At 35.0% G+C, this 23,568-nt stretch overlaps 1 long non-coding RNA gene across 1 annotated transcript in view; it reads right to left on the bottom strand.

The window, feature by feature from the left end:
• Nucleotides 1-9,025: 9,025 nt before the first annotated feature.
• Nucleotides 9,026-23,568, bottom strand: part of LOC123383087 — a 190,462-nt gene continuing 175,919 nt past the window's right edge. Inside the window, exons 2-3 of the long non-coding RNA XR_006592442.1 lie at nucleotides 12,600-12,696; nucleotides 9,026-9,659 (exon numbers count right to left, since the gene is read on the bottom strand). This is a non-coding gene — a long non-coding RNA (uncharacterized LOC123383087). The remainder of the gene's footprint in view (nucleotides 9,660-12,599; nucleotides 12,697-23,568) is intronic.

The raw sequence follows: 23,568 nt of genomic DNA, 5'->3' as shown, positions 1-23,568 counted from the left end.
TTTTTCTCTTGTTGATGTGATGTACCATTTGTAAATATTGATTCACCCTGTATCTCAGCAATTAATCCCACTTGATTGTGGTGAATTATTACTTTTTTCAATGTATTGTAGGGTTAGGTTTGCTCGTATTTTGTTAAGGATTTTGCATCTATGCTCATCAAAGATACTGGCCTGTGGTTCTCTCTTTTTGCAGTGTCTTTATCTGGTTTCTGAATCAGGGTATGCTGGACTCAGAATGACTTTGGAAGCTTTCCTTCCTCTCCTATATATTGGAATAGTTTGAGAAGAATAGGTATTAACTCTTCTTTAAATGTTTGATAGAATTCATCTGTGAAGCCATCTGATCCTGGACTTTTGTTTGTTGGGAATTTTTGATTACTGATTTAATTTCATTGCTGGTAATTAGTGCTCAAATTTCTATTTCTTCCTGATTCAGGTTATATGTTTCTAGGAATTTAGTCATTCCTTCTAGGTTGTCCAATTTGTTGACATATAATTTTACATAATGTTCTCTTATAATCCTTTGTATTTCTGTGATGTCAGTTATTTCTCCTCTTTTGTTTCATTTCTGATTGTCCAATATAAGTATTACCACCCCAGCTTTCTTTTCACTACCATTTTCATGATAAGCGCTTTTCCATCCCTTCACTTTCAATCTGCATGTGTCTTTAGGTCTGAAATGAGTCTCTTGTAAGCAGCATATAAATATGTCTTGCTTATTTATTCATTCCACCATTCCACATGTATTTAAAAATTTTTTAAGTTTATTTATTTATTTTGAAAGAGAAAGAGAGAGTGCACAAGTGGTGAAAGGACAGAGCGAGAGGGAGAGAGGAAGAATCCTAAACAGGCTATGCACTGACAGTGCAGAGCTGGACACCAGGCTCAATCCCATGAACCTTGAGAACATGACTTGAGCCAAAAATCATGAGTTGGAAGCTAAACTGACTGAACCACCCAGGCATCCCTATTGCAGGTCCTTTAATTGGAGCATTTGGTCCATTTACATTCAAAGTAATTATTGATAGGTATGTACATACTGCCATTTTGTTACTTGTTTTATGATTATTTTTGTAGTTCTTCTCTATTTCTTTTTTCTATTGCTCTTTTCTCCCATAGTTTTCTGGCTTTCTTTAGTGATACACTTGGGTTCTCTTCTCTTTATTTTTTGCATATCTATTACTGGTTTTTGATTTGTGATTACCTAATAGCAATGGTTTGTATATAACATCTTATGCATACAGTAGTCTATATTAAGTTGATGGTCCCTTACATTTAAGCCCATTCTTTACTCCTCTCCCCCCAACCCCACATTTTGGGTATATGATATATATTTTCCATTCTTTTATTTTGTGAGTCCCTTGACTGATTTTTATAGGTATACTTAATTTTACTGCTTTTGTGCTTCCCACTTTTCTTACTTCTGCTCATTCCTTTCCACTCAAATAGTTTCCTTAACATTTCTTTTAGGGCTGGTTTGGTAATCATGAATTTGTTTAACTTTTGTTTGTCTGGGAAACTCTTTATCTCTCTTTCTATTCTGAATGATAGCCTTGCTATATAGAATATTCCTGGCTGCATTTTTTTTTCTTCCAGCATTTTGTTTATATTATGCCACTCCCTTCTGGCATGCAAAGTTTCTGCTGAAAAATCAGCTGATAGCCTTAGGGAGTTTCCTATGTATGTACCTGTTTTCTTTTGCTGCTTTTAAAGTTCTCTTTTTAACACTACTTTTACCATTTTAATTACTATGTGTCTTGGTGTGGACTTCATTAGGTTTATTTGGGGTGGGGGGCTCTCTGTACTTACTGGATCTGGATTTCTGTTTCCTTCCTAGATTCAGGAAGTTTTCAGCTATTATTTCTGCAAATAAGTTTTCTAACCTGTTTTTTCTCTCTTCTTTTGGGATCCTTGTTGCTGAGTCTATTTTCATTTTGTACTGTTTTTCTCTCACTTGTTCAGTTTGCTTTCCATTACTCTGTGCTCCAAACTGCTGATCTGTTCTGTTTTCTCTAGTCTACTATTTATACTAGTGTGTTTTTCATTTCAGTTATTGAGTTCTTCGCTCTGAGTGGTTCTTTCTTATGTTTTCTAACTTCATGTTGAGGATCTCACTGAGGTCTTCCACTCTTTTCTCAAGTCTAGGGATTATCTTTATGACCATTACTTAAACTCTTAAGCATATTACTTTTCTCCATTTCATTTAGCTCTCTTGCTCTGATTTTGTCCTGTTCTTTCATTTGGGCCATATTCCTCTATCTCCTCATTTTATCTAACTCTCTGGGTCTGTTTCTATGTATTAGGAAAGTCATCTATGTCTCTTGCTCATGAAAATAGTAGCCTTATGAAGAAGAGATCACGTAGTGCCATGCAGTGCACTGTCCTGCTTATCAGAACCAGGTGCTTCAAGGGTGTCTCCAATGTGCATTGCATGTGCCATTCTATTGTGTCTGAGTCACTTTTGCCTTCAGTCCAGCTGTCTGCAATGGCTCTCTTTGCTGGTTGTGGTCAGGGTTTGGTCCCTGTGTTGTTAGGGGGCCAGTCTGGGGCTGCCTTAGGCTTGAATTAAGTCAGACTGGGTGTTTCCTGAAATGTGATAGCACTGAACTGCAGGGTGATTTTTCCATATTTTCTCCTGAGAAGCATTGGCTGGTGGGCTGTCTGCCCACAGCCCATTGCTGGGGCCACCATCAGACTGATGTGTGTTATTATCTTCCTTTCTCCTTGGCACAGGAGTCACTTTCAAGTGGTGCTGGTCCCTCTTGGGGTTCCTTCCACACTTCCAGGCTTCTGGCACCATTTTGAATAGGCTCTAAGTACATACGAGAGGGGGCACATCCCCAGGAGAACATGGAGGCAGGACACACGATGTCAAAGAAAGGTTTATGCAGGTCTTTTGTTTGAGGGGACCTGGAGCTGAGGCCTAGGAAAGGGTATTTCTGCAGAAGAACACTCAGGCAGGGCATGTTGTTAGTAAGTTACATAGTGTCGGTGGGACTGCACTAGTTCCCACTGGTTCCACCAGGTGTCCATGTGTCTAGGCTGATGGGTGGGATAGGGAAATAGCACAAGCCAGCTAAGAAAACTAAAGGCTCTTGGAAATATTTCCCAACAATCCTTGCCCTTCCACTCTGGGATTTAGAAACAAATCTCCCTCCCATATACCCAGGCATTTTCCAAACTGTTGCTTCCATGGTATCTCAGCAGGGCTGTTTGTTTTGCTGTCTCTGTAAGGGCAGGGACTCAGGTCCCTCTCATTCTCTAGGCTCTCCTAGAGCTAAGCCTGCTGATTTGTAAAGTTCCAGGTGCTAAGCCCTGATGACTGTAAGAACTCTAGGAATTGTGTCCTCTGGTTTTCAAAGTCAACAGTTAACAAGGGGTTAACCTTCCTTGTGTAGGTTCCCCATACCTTGGGTGCTCAGTTTGGGGGTCTGTTTTTTTCCCCTCTCCACTGTCCCTCCTTCCCAAGGATAGTCCCTCCTTTTGGGTCAGTTTAGTCCCTGATCATGTCTCCACCCTTTCCACCCTCTTCAATATGGTCTCTTTTCTACAGTTAGCTGGAGAGTCTGTTCTTTCAGGCTTCAGGCCATTTTCTGGGTTATTTCCACTGATGTGGGTGTTATCTAGTTGCATTATGGGATGAGGTGAGCTTAGGGTCCTCCTACTTCATCATCTTCCATAGAAGTCCCCCAAAACATTGGCTTTTGAAGCTTTATTAAAGAATTCTTGAAAGCAATTCTTGATAATAGTAAAACTTTGAAATTTAAATGTATTAATAAATGGGAGTAACAGAAAATTAAATGATAGAACTCAGCTAGTATACAAGACTTAATTCTTGTATTTATAATTGTGTTTTGATATCATTTGAATTGTAGAAAGAATCTCTTTTTGAGGTTCCTAGTTTCTATTGTTTAAATTTATATTCTTCTTTGGAATAAAATGGCATTGCAAAAATCTACAACTCTTGCAGCATGTAAATGTTTAGAATCATCAAAAGAATCATACAGACAGATTAAATTAAGAGTTTTGTATTAAAAAAAAAATATATATATATATATATCCCATAAAGGTATTCTCAGTGGAGACAAAAAGATAGTAACCCTGAAAACATTTAGTGTAAAATATTTATATCTTTAACTATGAATTTATGAATTATTAAAGAGTATTTTTTTCAAAAAGAAAAAACTGCAGTAAGAAAGAAGGGAGCAGTGGTTATCAGGAGTTGGGACTGGGGAGAAGGTATAACTACAAAGGGAAAGCATAGGGAGGGGCACCTGGGTGGCTCAGTCGGTTAAGCGTCTGACTTCAGCTCAGGTCATGATCTCACAGTCTGTGAGTTCAAGCCCTGTGTCAAGCTCTGTGCTGACAGCTCAGAGCCTGGAACCTGCTTTGGATTCTGTGTCTCCCTCTCTCTCTCCCCTTCCCTGCTCATGCTCTGTCTCTCCTTATCTCAAAAAGTAAATAAAAAAAAAAAGAAAGAAAAAAAGCATAGGGAGATTTAGGGTGCATAGAACTAATCTAACTCTGTGTTGGCAGTTACATGAATCTTATAAGATTCTTAAAATTCTTAGAACTTTATACCAAAAAAAGTAAACCTAACCATATGTTATATTTAAAATTTTTAACTGTATATTATTGTCTATAGAGAAGAATCAATTAAAATTATCAACAATTTCAAATGTGTTACCTATAAAATGTAATCAATTAGAATCAATTAGTAAGACTATTTTCTAGATACAAGAGACAGAATCTAGAGACAGAAACAACCAAAAACTCTTTTGTTATTAATGTGCACCAAAAATAATTATTCTGCTTCTATTGAATTTCATACTCAGATGATCAATACTGAAGAGAGAATTTTATTTATTTTTATTTTTTTTTAAATTTTTTTTTCAACGTTTTATTTTTTATTTTTGGGACAGAGAGAGACAGAGCATGAACAGGGGAGTGGCAGAGAGAGAGGGAGACACAGAATCGGAAACAGGCTCCAGGCTCTGAGCCATCAGCCCAGAGCCAGACGCGGGGCTCGAACTCACGAACCGCGAGATTGTGACCTGGCTGAAGTCGGACGCTTAACCGACTGCACCACCCAGGCGCCCCTGAAGAGAGAATTTTAAAATACTTTATAGTATACAGATGTATTAATTTTTAGAAAAACTACTTTTAAAAGTAAATTTTATTATAATTATTATATATGTCTATCAACTTACTAAATTAAATTTGTGGGTCAATAAGCATTTCAAAAAGTCATGTAATTTTAATTGGTAGTGTCCTCTTTTACTCTCAAATGCATTTGAGTTTGGATGACAAATTATATGGTCCTCCTACACACCAACCCAGCTTGTTGATATCTTTAGGTCTGAACATTTGCAACATCCTCTGTGTAAATCTCCTTTACTCTTTGTTCATCTGACAAACCTCTATCCATTCTTCAAGGTTCAAATCAAATTCTAGAAATTTAGGGAGAATTGTTAAATCAACAAATTCCAATAACACCCTTGGTGTATCTGCATGTGAGTATTTATTATTGTCAATAGGCATATTAAAGGGAGTTGTATTAAAGACAAATATATGAAATTTAGTCACTGCTATATAAGATGAAACTATACATTTTGAAAAAAAAATCAGATTATATGAGGTCTGACCATTTTAGAGTAAGTAAGTACTATGCTCTTTACTTGTGTGGGAACATAAGCAACTTAATTCTCCATCCAGTTAACACATTTATTTTTACCTGCTTCTCCCTGAGTTAAAAGTCTGACAATAGCAGTGGTCCCTAAGGATTTTCAAGAGGCTCACACTCTGTGAGATAAAAACTGTCTTCTTGATTCCTGTTTTTTGTTTTCATTTGTTTTAGAGGTGAGCCTTATTTCTGAGAGAGTGTGAAGATCTTTCTGAGTGCTATCATCTGGGCAGTTTTTAATTTTTGAGTCTAACTAGGAACATAAACATTCTCCCCATTTCATTCCCTGAAAAGAATTCACCAGAAATCTGTCAAAAATAACCATAATGTGAATACTTACAGCAGGACTTTAACATTTTTAGAAAATACATTCTCTTAGTATTCTGCTTTTTCCAGTCAAGCCAAAGCTTTTGAGTTTATCAAAATGTTATTTTTAGCTTTTCTGCCCATAATTAGTAACTCTTATATGAGAGGAAGTATAAGCTTTGTACATCTCCTAATGGAAGTATCTAGTGAGAATTTTGGGGGGAGGCAAACACTAGTAATGACCAGAATCACAAAATTCAAGGTATATATTTTTTTACATAAACATTGCAAAATTTGCATTGTCTTTTGACTTTAACAAATCCTTTGAATTTAGTTATACAAGATTAGATTATCATATGATCTTCAAAATCAGTACTTAAATGTGTCCTACATTTTTTAATACAGCTTATGTGTTTTTGTGTGTGTTTATTTCACAAAATTGCTTTAGAAATGAAAAAGATCATATGTGTAGTATATTTGGTGCTTACTGGTTTGGAAATCTATTCAACTGCAATGTCATGTCTTGACATTTTACAAAGTTTGTAGCAAACCCATAAGGACAGACCAAAAAGAAATTCACTATTTTTAGGCCTTAGAAAATCACCTTTAAAAGTGACTTCATTTCATGAAATATAATATTATCTCCAACTCCTTCAGTCTTAGGACACTGGGTTTATTTTTGATTGAGGTAGCTATAGAAATGCTGTTCAAGCTAGACTGTGGGTTTTGTGTTTCTATTCTATGTATAACTAGAATATAAGGGACACAAGAGAGAATATTCATTGTTCACAATTTGAATATTATCTCTTGATGAGGGTGGAGTTCTGGAGTCACTGAAGGAGATTCAAATGATTTTGTTAATTTATCTGGGAATGCAGTTTGTCTATAAATAATCAGTTGGACTGCATGAACATGTTCTTTGGATGACACCTCATAAGAAGGAGAATAAAGAGTGAAGGGGCCACAGCTCCCCTCCATTTTTGAACGCTGATGCCTTTACAACATTACCTTATTTATATTACTCACAAGATCTCTGTGAAGTAGGTGTTATTGTTATCCCCATTTGGCGAGAAAACTTTTCATAGATATACCCAAAATCATACCTCAAGGGAGAGATGGAAACAACATAACCTGAACCCACTCCACCTCACCACCTTTACTTCATTCCATCAGAAGCAAACCAGTTCACTGCCATATTTCATAGAAGCCGTTTCCATTTCAGTTTCAAATATATATTTGAAAGGATTCTGGGAAGATAACAGTATTGAAATACTAAGAATCTATCTCTCTACCTACACAACAATTACACTAGCAGAATCTGTCAGATGTAACTGTTTTGGAACTCTGAGATATGCTGAAGGCTTACAACTTCCAAAAGAAGGCTTGGGCAGTAAATTGTGGTTGCTTTCAGTCAATTTTACCTCTCAGCAGAGTAGAAGCTACCCATCTTTCAATCCCCACCCTCATGGCAGGCATCTGTGCATGCACTCTAGAAGCAGCTAGCACACTGCTTGTGAGAGCCAAACTGGGCAAAGAGGAACTACCCTCTAAATATTGGGGGTTTGTGCTAATATTGCTGATTGTGGCTTTAGATCTTAGAGGTGCAGACAGAGGCAGAAAATTTTCCCTCCCTCTCCTCTGGTAAGAGTGAATTCCCAGGAATTTAAAAGTTGGAGATTTTACATTTCCTAACTTCAAAACTAAGTACAAAGCTATAGTGATCAAAAGAATGTGGTACTGGAACAAAAACAGACATATAAATCAGTACTATAGAATAGAGAGTCCAGAAATAAATCTTCACATGATTTTTGACAAGGTTGCAAGACCATTCAATGGGAAAAAGACAGTGTCCAGCAAACGGTTCTGGGAAAATGAGATATCCACATGCAAAGAATGAAGGTATATCATTCCTTAAAATCATATATAAAAATTAACTAAAAAAATGTATCAAAGACCTAAATGAAAGAGCTAAAAAAGTAAAACTCTTAAAAGAAAACAGGGCAAAAGCTTCATGGCATTGGACTTGGCAGTGGTTTCTTGGAAATGACACCAAAGGCACAGGCAACCAAAAAATAAGAGAAATCAGACTTCATGAAAACGTTAACATTTTTGCATCAAAAGACACTGTCAACAGAGTAAATAGGTAACCTATGGAATGGGAGAAAATATTTGAAAATCACATGTGTCATAAGGGATTAACATCCAAGTTATAAAGAGAATTCCCAAAACTCAATTTGACAAATCAAACAACCCAATTCAAAAATAGGCAAAGGAGTTGAACCAATATTTCTCTAAAGAAGATATAAAAAGACCAATAAGCACATAAAAAACTGCTCAACATCATCCATCATTAGGGAAATATAAATAAAATCATAATGAGAGGGTGCCTGGATGGCTCAGTCAGTTAAGATATCTGACTCTTGGTTTTGGCCCAGGTCATGATCTCGCAGTTCATGAATTCGAGCCCTGCATCAGGCTCTGTGCTGACTGTGTAGAGCCTCCTTGGGATTCTCCCTCTCCCTCTCTCTCTGTCCCTCCCCACTCTCTCTCTCTCTAAATAAATATATAAACTTTAAAATTTTTAAGTAAAAAATTACAATGAGATACCACCTCATACCTATTGGGATAACTCCTGTGTTATCTTACAAACAGAAAATAATAAATGTTGGCAAGCATATGGAGAAATTAGAATCCTGTATACTGCTGGTAGGAATGTAAAATGGTATACCTGCTGTGAAAACCAGTATGGAGTTTCCTCAAAAATGTAAAAGGTAGAATTGACATATGATCCAACAGTTCCACTTCTGGGTATTTAAACAACCCAAGTGTCCATCATTAATGGATGAATGTATAAACCAAGAAACTAAAGCAACCTAAGTACTAATAGATGAACAGAGAAACAACAAATGGTATACATATACAATAGAATATTATTTAGCCTTAAGAAGAAAGGAAATTCTGACATATACTACAACATGGATGAAACTTTTGGAGGACATTATGCTAAGTGAAATAAGCCATCCCCAAATAGACAAATGATATGTAATTCCACTTATGTGAAGTACATAAAGTAGTCAAAATCATATAAACAGAAAGTAGAAGGGTGGTTGTTAGGAGCTAAGGGAACGGAGGAAAATGGGTACTTATTGTATGGTGGGTGCAGAGTTTCAGTTATACAAGATCTTTTTCTGCATCCATCTGGAAAAGGAAGGTGGTTATGGTAACATGTTACAAATGTATTTAATACTTCTGAACTGTACACTTAAAAATGGTTAAGATGGTAAATTTTATGTTATGTGTGTTTTACCATAATAAAAAAATTAAAGATATATTTGAGGAAGAAGGGGTGGAGGAGTGATCTGAAAATTCTATGATAAATGCTGGGAACTCACATGAAAAAATAATTTCTGTGTCACAGGTCAGTACCATAGGAAAGCTCCATATTTATACTATATCAAGCACTCCTAAAATAATTTGCTTATATATTTTCATGTGCACACGTAAAAAAAACATTATGAAACTGCACTGCTACGTGCAACAGAGCTAAAATGCACATGGACTTTGTTGAAAGAAAAAAAATTAAGCAAGTAATTTAAAAAAAATCTGTGCAATCTCACCATTGTACACAATCAGCCTTCTCTCTTCCCTCAGAATAATCATGGGGTTAGAGCTAAAAAGAGCAGAATACACAGAATGAAGTCTTAACTAGTGCTAAACCTTACTGAACAGGCTCTGTCTTTTGTGATTTTTTTTCTCTCAAAGACCTTTGAAATAAGCTTCACTTGGAATAAAGCCTAAAAGCCAACTGGGCTGGAAAATATCCACAATGTTCTTGTGATTTTTAATCTCTTTTCTAAGCCAATAGCCAATTGTGTCACATAAAACACGGTTAAGAGCCACCCAGAGGCAAAATTCTTATACCACTGCTGAAATATGCAGCAATTGCTTAGAAAATCAAATACCTGCACATTTAAAAGTATTACATTAATGACTAAAGGGCAGCAGTCTATCACACCTTTATTTCTCCCAGGGAATATTTAGGAAACTGCAGACTGTTTGCATTCACATTTGTAAGATGTCCTGCTATGTGGTGATCCCATCCCTTCCATTCAGCCCATTAAAAAGATTCAAACCTCATTAACATTTCTTTGGAAATTTTGATTTTTAATCGCTTGATTTATAACTGGCCCCCTAACATCATGGGTTGTGTGACCAATGGCAAATTTTACAAATGTGGAAACTTGTTTATTTCACTGTTTACAGCTTTAGCTACATGTACTTGCTGTAAATTTTTTAGAGTATTTCCTTTTGCACCATTCTATTCTTAATCACCTGCTACTGAATATTACTTTGCTAATTTCTATAACTTTGACTTATTCTCTCTCAAAAGCTGACATGAAATAATAATAACAATAATAATGATAAGTAAAATCTCCATCTTGTGTTCAATTGTACCTATTCTTTATGTACCTAATACACACACACACACATGCACACACACACACACACACGTACACACACACACACACACACACACACACACATGCACCCTTTTTCCCCTGCATTAGATTAAAAGTTATTGAGGACAGGAAAACATTAAGTGTCTTTTGATTATATTTCTTAGAGGCATTCAATAAATATACTTAAGTTACTCCTTGCATTAAGCAAGATTCTGTCATTGATAAAGCTAATATTAATAAAGGTAAATAATGCAACAATAATAAAAACAATAAAGATAAAATGATGCAAAGGAGAGAGGTATCTTAGAAAAGCAGTCACATAATCAACTTGTACAATATATATGGTGCCTCATCCCTATACTACAAAGTTAAGAGGATAGAAATTCATCACAATAGAAAAGATGGGTTCCTTAACTCCTGATTTAGAGCTAATATCTTGATTCATTCTGGAAAAACTTCAAATCAGGATTAATAAGAATCATGGCTGCCATCATTGATGTGTCCCATGCTTTTATGAGTGACAACTTTCTACAAATAGGCTCTTTTATATAAGTTAACTAGACCAATAGACAAGTTGCAAACTTGTGTCTCGTTTAAATATACAATTAATGATACTTCTTGTTTTTGACTGAAGAAATTATTCTATGTTTAGATGAGATAGGCAAATGAACTATAAGACTCATGTATATGTCAGTGGGGCTATTATTAAAGATGAAATACAAATATAAACTGGAAATTGACTTATGTGAAAATGTTATGCTGATTAAGTCCACTAATCAGACTCCATGGACCTTTTATCACATTAACACATCTTGAATTAAGAAAGCTTCTACAGCTCTTTCCACTCAGATATGAGCCCATTTTCTCGCTTCATCAACCTTGTTATTGAAATAGTCAGAATACTAATACTACATAATGCTACACAAAATTTGGAATTTATTATGTAAGTAGAAATAATTTTTGAAGTACATTTTCAAACATAAGAAAACTTTCATTGACTCTTGCAGTCAAGTGAATAAGAACACTCAGGCCAAAACTGAGATTAACTCTGTCTTGTAAATTGTTTTAGTTCTCTTTATAGGTCTCAAAGGTGTTCAATAAATAATTTCAAAGTAAGTGACATTAAATTCCAAGCACATTCCAAGTAATATAGGATTTTAAATTTGTTATTGTTATTTTTAATTGTTTCTGTTATTAATACAATGAAGTAATTTTAAGTGAACTTGCAGGTTAAATATTCGGCTGTATGCAAATGGTAAGCAACTTTTTATTTTGCTACAAACAGTAAATAAAATTCAATTAATTCAAATAAACACATGTGTTATTGAATTCTGTTGACCTAAAGCAATTGACCAAAATGTTTGTTTTTGCATTGAACAGATGTTACTTTTTTTTAATTTCATTTTTGGTACACATTTTCATGAGGTTTGTTGTTGATTTCCTTAGCAAGCATTTCCCTTCTTTAATAAGTGTTTCCTGCTTTTGTCTTTAGGGATCTACCTGGCTCCCAAACTAAATCCATGTTATTTGAAGAAAGCTGACCTTAAACTTATCTCCAAGAATGTTGCATGGCCCAGGACTAATGAATATGAGCCTTCACCTTTCTGGTAGAAGAATTTGTTTCAAGCATAGATGTGTGAATCAGGCTGGTCTAATAAAGATTCACACTGATCATTTTCCAGAGCTACTGAGAAAAACAAATTCTTACCCTAAAGTTTTTAAGACAATAGAATGCTTTTTAGTCTGGCGAAGCTAGTGGCAACATACCACCATTTGGGAACTGAGAATCAAGTAGACACTAAGGAGAACAGAGATAAGATAGAGTGATAGAGTCTCAAGATTCCTAATGACCTGGGTCGAGTATACCTGAAGTGATATGAGAAGGTCATCCGTTCAGAGAATTAGCATTTCTGAAAATACTTTTAAAGTATGTTATTAAACGCATCTCTCTATATTTTTCCCTTTAATTTTAGCAAGCTTTTAATTTAAACCTCTGAGAATTAATGTAATTCATTTACATGATAAAACATAAGAAAATATGCTTTTCACATAGATCTGTAGAAGCAAAATAAAGCCCTTCATATCAAGAAATGTTTTTATATCAAATGCATGAATAAGCTTCTCCTACTCTCCAAACCTCATCCACTCACCTGAATTCTGGTTCCCATTCCCTTCTTTCTTCAGAGAAAATTGCTTCTAATTGCCTTCCTTTCTATCCAATCTTCAACACAACATCCAGTGTTATTTCTAAGATACAAACCAGAACAGGCAATCTCTTACTCAAAATGCTTTAATGTATTCTCCTCATTTAAAGAATGTTCTTCTAAGCATGACATTTGAGACTTTCATGAATTGGCCCTCCAATCTGATGAAGACATCTACTACTCTCCACACCCCATTATCAGAAACACTGGACCATAAATAGTTTCCCAAACATGGAAAACTTTCTCAAGCCTCCATCCTTTCCATATGTTGTTCCCTCTTTCAGGAATGCTGAGGAGTGGCCCTATACATCCTCTAAGGATGATGGCTTCAAACATAACCTTTTCATGTATCTTCTCCAGTGCTATCACACAGTTTGTATATACCTCCATTACAGTATGTATCATATTATTTTACAATTATTTTTTAAACAGAAGCTTAAATGTGGCTAAAGGGACTAATCAGGTTCACAGATTTGTTTTGTCCACACCATATTTCCTCACATTCTAAAATTTAAGATGTTTACATGAAAGTTTGGATTTCTGGCTTCTCTGGAAATGAAAAAGACTTGTTACTATACAGAAACAATGATCTCTGGCCCAGGAGTACCTGATACTTTGTACTTAGAGCACAGACACTTTTTCAGTTCACTGCTCTATGAACACTCTCAATTGTTTCTCACAAACCTGATTTGCTTGGCTCATGCTACCACTTGCTTTACACATTTGTTTCACACGTCTGTCTTCCTACTTTAATTTCTTTTCAGATGCAGACTTAATTTTATTTTTTTAGTCTCAGAGAACATTAGTCAAACCCAAAACTCCAGGATTCATGTGAAAATAAGTTTCTATATGAGACATCTATAACGTTCAAAAATTTTTCTAAAAGAATCAAAAGAGATTATTAAAAATAGAACAGAACAACAGTTAGCATATCTGATTAAATGTTCTCATGATGATAAATAAATATGGCTGTCTTCATTTTATAAGCTCTTGTTGATTGTATGCATACTTAAATGTAAAATCCTTACATAAAAAAATCCATCAAAAGAATGACAAGATAAGACACAGACTGGGAGAAAATATTTGCAAAAGATATGCTTGATAAAGGACTGTTACCAAAATATTCAACAGTAAATTCAACAGTAAAAAAAATCAACAGTAAAAGAAATGAAAACCCTGAACATATTCCTCGCCAAAGAAGATACACAGATCAGATGAATGGATAAAGAAGATGTGGTATATATATATAATGGAGTACTACTCAGCAATCAAAAAGAATGAAATCTTGCCATTTGCAACAATATGGATGGAACTAAAGGGTATTATGCTAAGCAAAATTAGTGAGAGAAAGACAAATATCATATGACTTACTCATATGTGGAATTTAAGATACAAAACAGAAGCATGAGGGAAGGAAAGCAAAAATAATATAAAAACAGGGAGGGGGACAAAACATAAGAGACTCAAATACAGAGAACAAACCGAGGGTTGCTGGAGGGGTTGTGGGTGGGGGGATGGGCTAAACGGGCAAAGGGCATTAAGGACACTTGCTGGGATGAGCACTGGGTGTTATATGTAAGGGATGAATGACTGGATTCTACTCCTAAAATCATTATTATGCTATATGCTAACTAATTTGGATGTAAATAAAAAAATAATAATAAAAGAAAAAAAGAAGATATACAGATGGCAAAAAAGCATATGAAAAGAGGTTCTACGTCATATGTCATCAGGGATTGAAAGATTACTATACACAGATCACAGTGGCCAAAATCTGAAACACTGACAACATCAAATACTAGCAAGGATATAAAGTAATAGGAACTCTTATTCGTTGCTTAGGAGAATGAAAAATGGCCGCAGCCACTTTAGAAGACAGTTTGGAAGTTTCTTACAAAACGAAACATACTCTTACCATATAATCCAATAATCACACTACTTGGTATTTACCCAAAGAAGTTGAAAACATATCCACACAAAAACCTGCACACAGATGTTTATAGAGTTTTGTTCATAACTGCCAAAACTTGGAAGGATTCAATATGTCCTTCAGTCAGTGAGTGAATAAATAAACTGTTGGAGATCACAACAATGGAGTATTATTCAGCATTAAAGAGAAGTGAGTTATCAAACCATCAAAAGATATGGAGGGGCCTGAAATGTCTATTACTATATGAAAGAAGACCATTTTAAAAGGCTACATATTATATGATTCTAACTATATGACATTCTGGAAAAAAAACAAAACTATGGAGCAGCCCCTGGGTGGTTCAATCAGTTAAGCATCCAACTCAATTTCAGCTCAGGTCATGATCTTATGGTTCTTGAGATGGAGCATTGCATTGGGCTCTGCACTGACAGCTCAGAGCCTGCTTGGTATTCTGTTTCTCCCTCTCTCTCTGCCCTCCCTTGCTTGTGCTCACTCTCTCCCTCTCTCTAGAAATAAAATAAATAAACTTTTTGTTATATTTCTTCCTTTTAAAATATTGAAAAATCAAAACTATGGAGATGGTAAACAGATCCACGGTTACCAGGGACTTATGGGGAGAGAAGGATCCAGAGGCGGAGCACAGAGAAATTTTAGGGCAGTGAAACTATTCTGTATGATACTATAATGATATACAGAAATTATTATCACATTTGTCCAAACCCATAGAATGTGTAACACCAAAAGTGAACCCTAATATAAACTATGGACTTTTGGTGGCATTGATGTGTCAATGTAGGTTCATGCATTGTGACAAAAGTACTACTCTTGTGTGGGATGTTGATAGTGGGGGTGGCTGTACATGTGTGGGGCAGAGGATATATGGAAAATCTTTGTATCTGTGGCTCATTTTTGCTATGAATCTAAAACTGCTCTAAAAAAACAAAGTCCAATTAAAAAAATCCAAATAAAATTTCTGCTGAAGCCCATCAGTTCTAGTACATACAGTTAATAAAATTAGGCTTAATAAGTATTCCTAGAGATCTACAATTCTGCAATGGAAAAAATCATTGCAGAACTGATCCAAATAGAATGTCTGTGACACTCATTAGTCCTGGTATATTAATATCATAAAATCAGACCTACATTTCCAGACATTTACCTGTGTAATATACTACACGAACAAATTTATTTAGTAAAAGTGACTACTATAATAGTTTTAGAATGTCTCAGTTGTCAGCTTTCTTAGGTAGTAATTAGTCTATTGTCAGAACAATTAAGAGTCTGAGATTTTACCTTATTTGCTAGCTAATAAGTTAGACTGCCAGAATTTTATGGATGCTGACAGAAGACACAAGACTAATGGGTCAGAAATGAGGATGGATTATTACACTAAGCAATACCAGTAGCTAGAGTATCAACATTACTCTGCTGTTTCCCTAAGCCATAATTCCTACATGACTGTGTCAAGTGGATCAGATAGCTACACAGGCAGTAGGTTGGATTATGATAGAGGAACTCCAAACTTAGGGACTAGAATATTTTACAATAGCCAGTAACCATGCTTGCCCTTTTCTGGAGGAAAGTATTGACTTTATCATACTGTAAAGTAGGCATAGTTGCCTTTTTCCTAAGGAGGAGATACTATATCTTTCAAAATGGATTTCTACACAAACATTCTAGAAGATAGCATGGAACAAGAAGCCTTGCTTACATGATGGGCGGAAATGCCAAAGATCAGTGGAGAATTGTTAGTCAAATTTTATAAACATTGAACTTTTGATGCTTTAAAAAGGTTAAATAATCATGCAAATAAAATTCAATTGCTATATCAGGCTATTGAAAATAAAAATTTTTAGAGAGTTTTGTCTGTTTATTTCTCTCTTCACTGGGTATTGGTTTTTCTTTAATAAACCAGGTATTTTTGACATTTTATTTGTCACTGAAGTATAAGTTCTGTGTATCCCAGGGTTTGGGAATCACTAGTAGTTACTTTAAGTATTAAATTGCAAGGGGGTGCCTGGGAGGCTCAGTCAGTTGAGCATCCAACTTCATGATCTCATGGTTCCTGAATTCAAGCCCCATATCAGGCTTGTTGCTGTCAGCACAGAGCCTGCTTTGGATCCTCTGTATTCCTTTGTTTCCCTCTCTCTCTGCCCCTCCCTGCTTGTTCTCTCTCTCTCTCTCTCTCTCTCTCTCTCAAAAATAAACATTAAAAAAAAATAAATTGCAAGAGGTGAAGGTACTTGTCACCAGTTACAATTAGAAATTCATAACTGCTAGGGGTGCCTGGGTGGCCCAGTCAAACTTCTGAATTCCGCTCAGGTCGTGATCTCATCTGAGCCCTGTGTTAGGCTCTGTGTGACAGCTCAGGCCTGGAGCCTGCTTCAGATTCTGTGTCTCCCTCTCTCTCAACCTCTCCCCCACTTGCACTCTGTCTCTTTCTCTCTCAACAAATAAACATTAAAAAAATTCAGAACAGCTAAATTTGTATAAATGTTTAAGCACTCACAGAGGTGAAAAATAACTGATACAAACTGAGTTATTTTTCTTTTATTACCAATAGTACAGAGTAGCCTCAAGGTGATCTTTGTGTCTATTTGGAAAAATTATATGGTAACATATCATTTATTTCTCAATGTAACCTCATTGAAATTTGAGAAACATTTTTATTCCTCTCCCAAACTGAATACATTAGTGCTAGGACTTCCTACTAAGTGAAAACTGAAAAGTTTATCATTGAGTACAAATTTGTGCTTTATGTTTAACAGCATCATTCTGTATAACTGAATATCACTGCAACAGAGTTAGAATAGAATTGCAAAAGAAATAACAAAGAAAATAAAAACACCAAAATTTGTTTTATTTACATTTTTGACATTTCAGAGTATCATCATAGCTAATTGCTTAAAAGGTTATGCTCATCTTAGATAGGATATAGCAACACACTAAGATTTTTGAGCTATTAAACATATCGGGCATAAGTCACCTTGTTTAAATGAAAGCATTCATAACGAACTTGCAAAAAACAGAAAAGAAGCCAACACTTATAAGCACAGGAAGTTCGGACTTCAAAGAGAAATATCAGAAGAGAAGTAGATAAAATTTTTATGAAGGAGGGTATCATTTTATTTTTTTCTAGTTTTATGACTTACTGTTAATGATAGATATCCTTGACAAAAAAAGTCAGATGTCCAAATCAGAAAATGTGACTCCAGAATAACATGATATATTTTTCTGGTAATGGGACAGTATCAAAATCAAGGTACCTTAGGAGTTATTATAGCAAATATTGTAATGTTGGGATTTTCAATTTTCATCCACACTGATATTGTCACAAAGGGGAAAATTATAAAATATAGTCACTATTTCAAGGAATTCATCATTCATTTTTAAAATTTTTGAATATAGGTAAGAAAAAATAAACCTAATGTTGGTGAACACATGTTTTCTCCTCTCCTAGAGCTAATACTTTTGTATTTTAGCATGTTGATATGTGTGTCTACCCCCATTACCAAACCATAAGCTTTCTGAATGCAGAGATGTTTCAGTTTTAAAGGATCAGAATAGAATGACAGAAGAGTATGAACATAAGGGGATAGCAGCCACAGGAACCACCCTAGAGTCTCTCTACATAGCCTGACTGAAATTGTATTCATCACAGAGAAAAGAAAGATGAAGGAAAGATAGAAATATTTCATGAAAGCTGAAATCTTTTGAGCCCCTGGGTCTCATGACGGCAAAATTAGGCTTACATTTAGTTTTCTCGGTGATATGAAGAAGCAACGAGATTAAGAACCAAATGAAGCCAATTTAAGTTGGATTTATGCCACTTGCATAAAAAAAAATGCTGACTTATACAGGTAGAAATCATATATGGTAATTATTATTATTCCTTGCTTATTAAGTATGAAAAAGTGGGTTATCATCCATTGTATGCCATGAGAATTAATTGGGCACATTTCTCCTAAGATCCATACTTAGTGATATTCTGAAATCTTGAAATCAGCCACAGTAGGAATATTTACAACACAGAATGTAGCAAATACTACAAACCAGAATCTTTCCCTTGTTAAATGTTTACAAGGTTTAACACTACAGGTTATAATCCACAGAATCATATCCCTCAAGTTAGACTCTTATGGCCATATCATCCATCACGAAGCCTTTGAAAATTAAAGAGTTATTAATAGTGGTAATTTTGTTCATGTCTAAAGATGTTTGCCATCAGTTTGGTTTTAATTGTAAATTATACCTACTCAAATAAACCCCAAAGCCAAACCTGATTTGATGGGAAAATGTTCAGAATAATTTATTAAATTTTAATTCCAAGATATCTCTGAAATACTGGAATGAATCAGGCATTTTGGGTATCTTAATAAAGATTAAGTAGTTGTTTGGCTTTTGAATATCAAGGAGACTGACAACTGTTATTATCAATATTACTTATCTCAATCTAATTAGCCTCTTTTTAATCAGTTTTTCTTGTGACTATGTATTTGGCTCTGCCTCTGAATTTTCCTCTACATCTTCCATATTTTCCCCTCAGTATCAAATTACTTCTTCTTATCTTTTTACTTAGATGTTTCTATTTCTTTTACTCTTTGTATCTCTCAGTAAATTCTCTATGCCTCTCCACTTTTGCTTCTCAGTCTCCATATGTTTGTTTATTTCTATGAAAGTCTTGAGATGATTATTTTTGTGTAACTCTAATGATAACCTAAAGCATGCAAATCTGAATAACAATTATAATGTTATTAACACTTTATGAATACAAACTAGGAAAATCCTATCCCAATGTATACAAATTAAATGCATACAGTTGAGTTAACTTGACCATTAATTAATAGTCCACACACAAATTAAGTATAAAATTACATGCTTGGCTCTGTATTTGGCACAAGTAAATTAAAAAGCAATGCTTGCTGTATTTATGAACAATAATCCAGATTCATAAATGTGTTGTGAAAATATAGTCTGAAAATGTGTTCTGTTGGTGTGTATGCTGTGCTAGGGAATCACACTAGAAAGCCCACTAACCAGAACTTAAGTGATGAGAGAAGATTCTAAAAGGAACTGCTCTTTTCTAAGCTGAAATATGATTTTAAAAAGGAGTTATTCAAGAGAAGAATGGATTGTGATGAAAAAATGCCCAAGGTAAAGAGATGAGCATATGCAAACATCTCAAGGTAAGATAATGGTTCAAGAATAAATGTGAAAATTGGTAGGAAGATGGCAGCCGTTTATGATCAAAGAATTGTGATGAGGAAAACTCCCTTTTATCTATCTTACTCTTTTCTATGCTTTTCCTGTCCACAGTCAATTCAATTACACAAGAATTGATTTTTTCAATTTCATTTGCTTTAAGCCCTTTGCTTTTTGTTACCACTTGATTAACTTTTCTAAAAAAATTTTAATGTTTATTTTATTTTGAAAGAGAAAGAGAGAGAGAGAAAACAAATCAGGGGGTGGGGGGAAGAGAGAGAGGGAGAGAGAGAATCTCAAGCAGACTCTGCACTGTCAGCACAGAGCCTGATGTGGGGCTCAATTCTATGAACCATGAGATCATGACCTGAGCCAAAATCAAGAGTCGGACATCACTCAAGTGTCCCACCACTTGATTTGCTTTCAAACTATTTTCTTAATCTCTCTCTTTGTGTCTCTGTCTCTCCTCTGTGACCACTACCACTTCTCTCTTGCAACACCTCACTGTCCAACATAATCTTTCACCATTGCCAAGAGAGGACATAAGGACCTGATCTATATTCTTAACTTTAATTGAGTTTCAGGTAATCATGATTTTTTTTATAATGCATTCATATCTAAATGTATATAATTTACCTATCAAAATTCAGCCCACTTGCATTATAGTATGCATTTTTTCAACCAGTTGTCCTTCACATTATTTGCAAGTTTGCATGGGGTTTTCTGGATATAATCAGATGTCTGGTAAAATCTATACTTGGAGTATAGAATACGACATACATAATAGGAAGCAATCATGTTTCCACTTACCCCCAGAAACTAGGAAGCTAAATTGATAGTTACTGTAATAAAAACAGATAATGCATTCCTGTAGTAGGTGATGTCGGATCACTTCCTCCAAGTAGGTGCACCCATTCCCCCTCATGGCTATGTATGTTGGCAGGTAAGTCTCATAACTTCCCCTTCTTCCAGAGAATTTTTAATGCCACAACAACTAACAGCCAACAACAAATGACTATCATGGGGTTACAAGAGGTAGGGCCTCTTTTCCAGATGACACCAGTTTGTAGTGTAATTGCTATTCCACAGCACAACATTGCTTATCTTTATTCTTCTGTCTTTTCTCATCTTCCCTTTTACTGCAGATACTTCTCAATAAATTCTTTCACAAGAGTTTGTTCCCTAACCTCTGTTTCTAAAGAACTTAACCTGAGACAGCACCTACAGTCTGTCTTGGGAGATTAAACCAAAGTATGTGAAAGTTTGGTATGCTGAGCTCCTAAATGGTGACTTTGAAAGAGCATCACATCTTGTGGGGCATCAGCGCTTGTCTAAATATATAGAGAAAGCACACCATGGCCTGATGATATGGAGAGTTTTAAAAAATGAACACAAATGAGGCTTTTTAGATATCCTGTTTTCATTTACTTATACTTTATGGAAAGTCCTTGAAATGACGTGTTCCAGTGACTGTGAGATATGGATCCTTGTGGCACAATCTATTCCTCTTGCTAAGGCTTAATTAATATGTGATTAAATACTCCAGAACCGCTTTTTAAAATTCTGTGTAAAATCTAGCCATATTGATACAACTAATGCAATTACCTTACCTTTCAACCAGAGGTCTGAAAGGCTGGCATGGATGAGCTATCTTAATGCTACTGTGTTTTTTGACTTTCTCTTTATGATATCACCCTAGCCCCCTTTTCTAGCCTATTAAAGCATCCCAGACTCTGACTCCATAATAAATAATCTGTGAATTATAGTTTCTGCTAACAACTACATGAGCCTGGAAATGAAGTTGGCCCTAGCTGAGCTTCAGATGAGACTGCAGCCCCAGCCATTATCATAACTGCAGCCTTGTAAGACCCCAAAAGAAACGACCCAGCTGAGTCATCCTAAAACTGCTTACCAACAGAAACTATGAGATTTTTTTTAAGTATGTTGTTTTAAGCTACAACTGTGATAATATTGTCATATGGACAATACATCTTTCCAAAGAGAAGAAAAAAATCTAGACTTATCCTTGCTACATGCAATTCTGAATGAAGAAATACCTCTTTCCAAATATTCCAGGCTAAATAAAATTCTCCAGAATTTTAGATTGGATCAAATGTCCATTGTTGAACCAATTACATTGACATTTGATTTACAAGATCTAGGTCATATGCCAAAGCCAGGAGCTATGGGTACTGATAATATTGGAGGGTCATTTCCTGAAAGGAAAAGAGAGATTGTAATATCAGAAGAAGGAATTCTTGCCAGCAAAACTAGATGTCCTCCATAACATTCCTGAATCACAACACAAATCCTACTTTCTATTCAAAAGTAATTGCATGGTGATTGGATGAGGCAGGTAAAATATAACTTATATGTTGAAAATAACTAAAAAAATAAATATTTTAGAAATTATAATAGAAAAAACTACTAACATGTGGCTATCAAATATAAAAATATAACCAAAGATGAAAAATAAGAATTTTTTTTCTTATTTAATAAGAAATTAAAATAAGAAAAAGAAGAATTCAAATTTTAGAAAGTCAATACAATTCTCTAATTACTTAGACTATAGTCAGATCATTAGATCTTGATGATGAGAGAGTAGCAAAGATATTCATGTCATTAGTATTTGATCTGTGTTTTACTTTCTGCGTTGGGCCTAGAGCATTTACTAAGAAGGCTAAAGCTTTTATTTTTAATTAAAAGAGAGTTTTGTGGTTTTCATAGCAAAAGCACAGGCCAATCACTCACAGATTAGATCCAAAGATACAAGTTTGTGGTGATTGATAAATATAAATCCTATAACAAGGATAGATATGGTTATTTTAACTTATCAATATGTCTTTGAAGATGTTTTTAAGATTAAGTTACCAGTTACCATGATGTTATCTCTTGGTATTACCAACAAAAATATGTCTGTAGAGGAAGGACAAGATAAGAAGCTGACTGTATGCAGAATGTTTATTCTAATTGTATCACTCATATCATACCTAATTCAGAGCCCTTCAAAGTACATGCATCCCAGAGGCGAGACCATTTCCCAGTTCATTTATAATCTCTCTATTTGCAGCCAATAACAAGGAAATTTGCCTTGGAAATGCCCCTTCATTATAGAAAAGCAAACTGATTTGAAAAATTTTAGATAAAATACTTCAATGGCGAAATGTATCCCTTCATTAAGGAACTAATGTTTATGTCCCTATGACTTCATGTATTATTTTATAAAATGTTATCTTGCCATTAAATGCAGTAGTGAAAAGTGACTTGCAAGCTTTCAACAGGGCATAACCCCCAGAATTTAAGGACAAGCTTAGGAAATATCATCACTGAAAGTAAAGCTAGTAGGTAGATTAAATAAGCCAAATAAAGTAGCTAATTCTAAGAAATAGTCTGAGTGGAATTCAGATATCTCTTAAATATCATCAGGTTACTTAATATGAAATGAATCCCATGAAACCATCAAAAGACAAATACTAAGAGGAGAGACTCTCTACTTCACTAACATCAGAAGAGGGCAGCATTTCATATGAAGGCTAAAAGGAAGGGGCCCATGGATTAGAATTTTTTCAACACAATCCAAGATATAAATTCTATTCTGAGAGACCAGAAAAATAGAAGTATGCAAAAGGAAGACCAATAGAGAAATGAGTGAAATTTACCCATTTGCTAAAAAAATCTCAAAAAAGACTACAATTATATCACTAGATCTAAGATGATCGATGAAGTAGCCAAGACCCACATGACATAACTACTTTCTGGATAGGTATGTTGTAGAGAAAGATG

Source organism: Felis catus, chromosome F2, assembly GCF_018350175.1.
Source record: "Felis catus isolate Fca126 chromosome F2, F.catus_Fca126_mat1.0, whole genome shotgun sequence".
NCBI lineage: Eukaryota > Metazoa > Chordata > Mammalia > Carnivora > Felidae > Felis > Felis catus.
The sequence above is the reverse complement of the archived record's forward strand: the minus strand, read 5'-3'. Positions and strand labels throughout refer to the sequence as shown.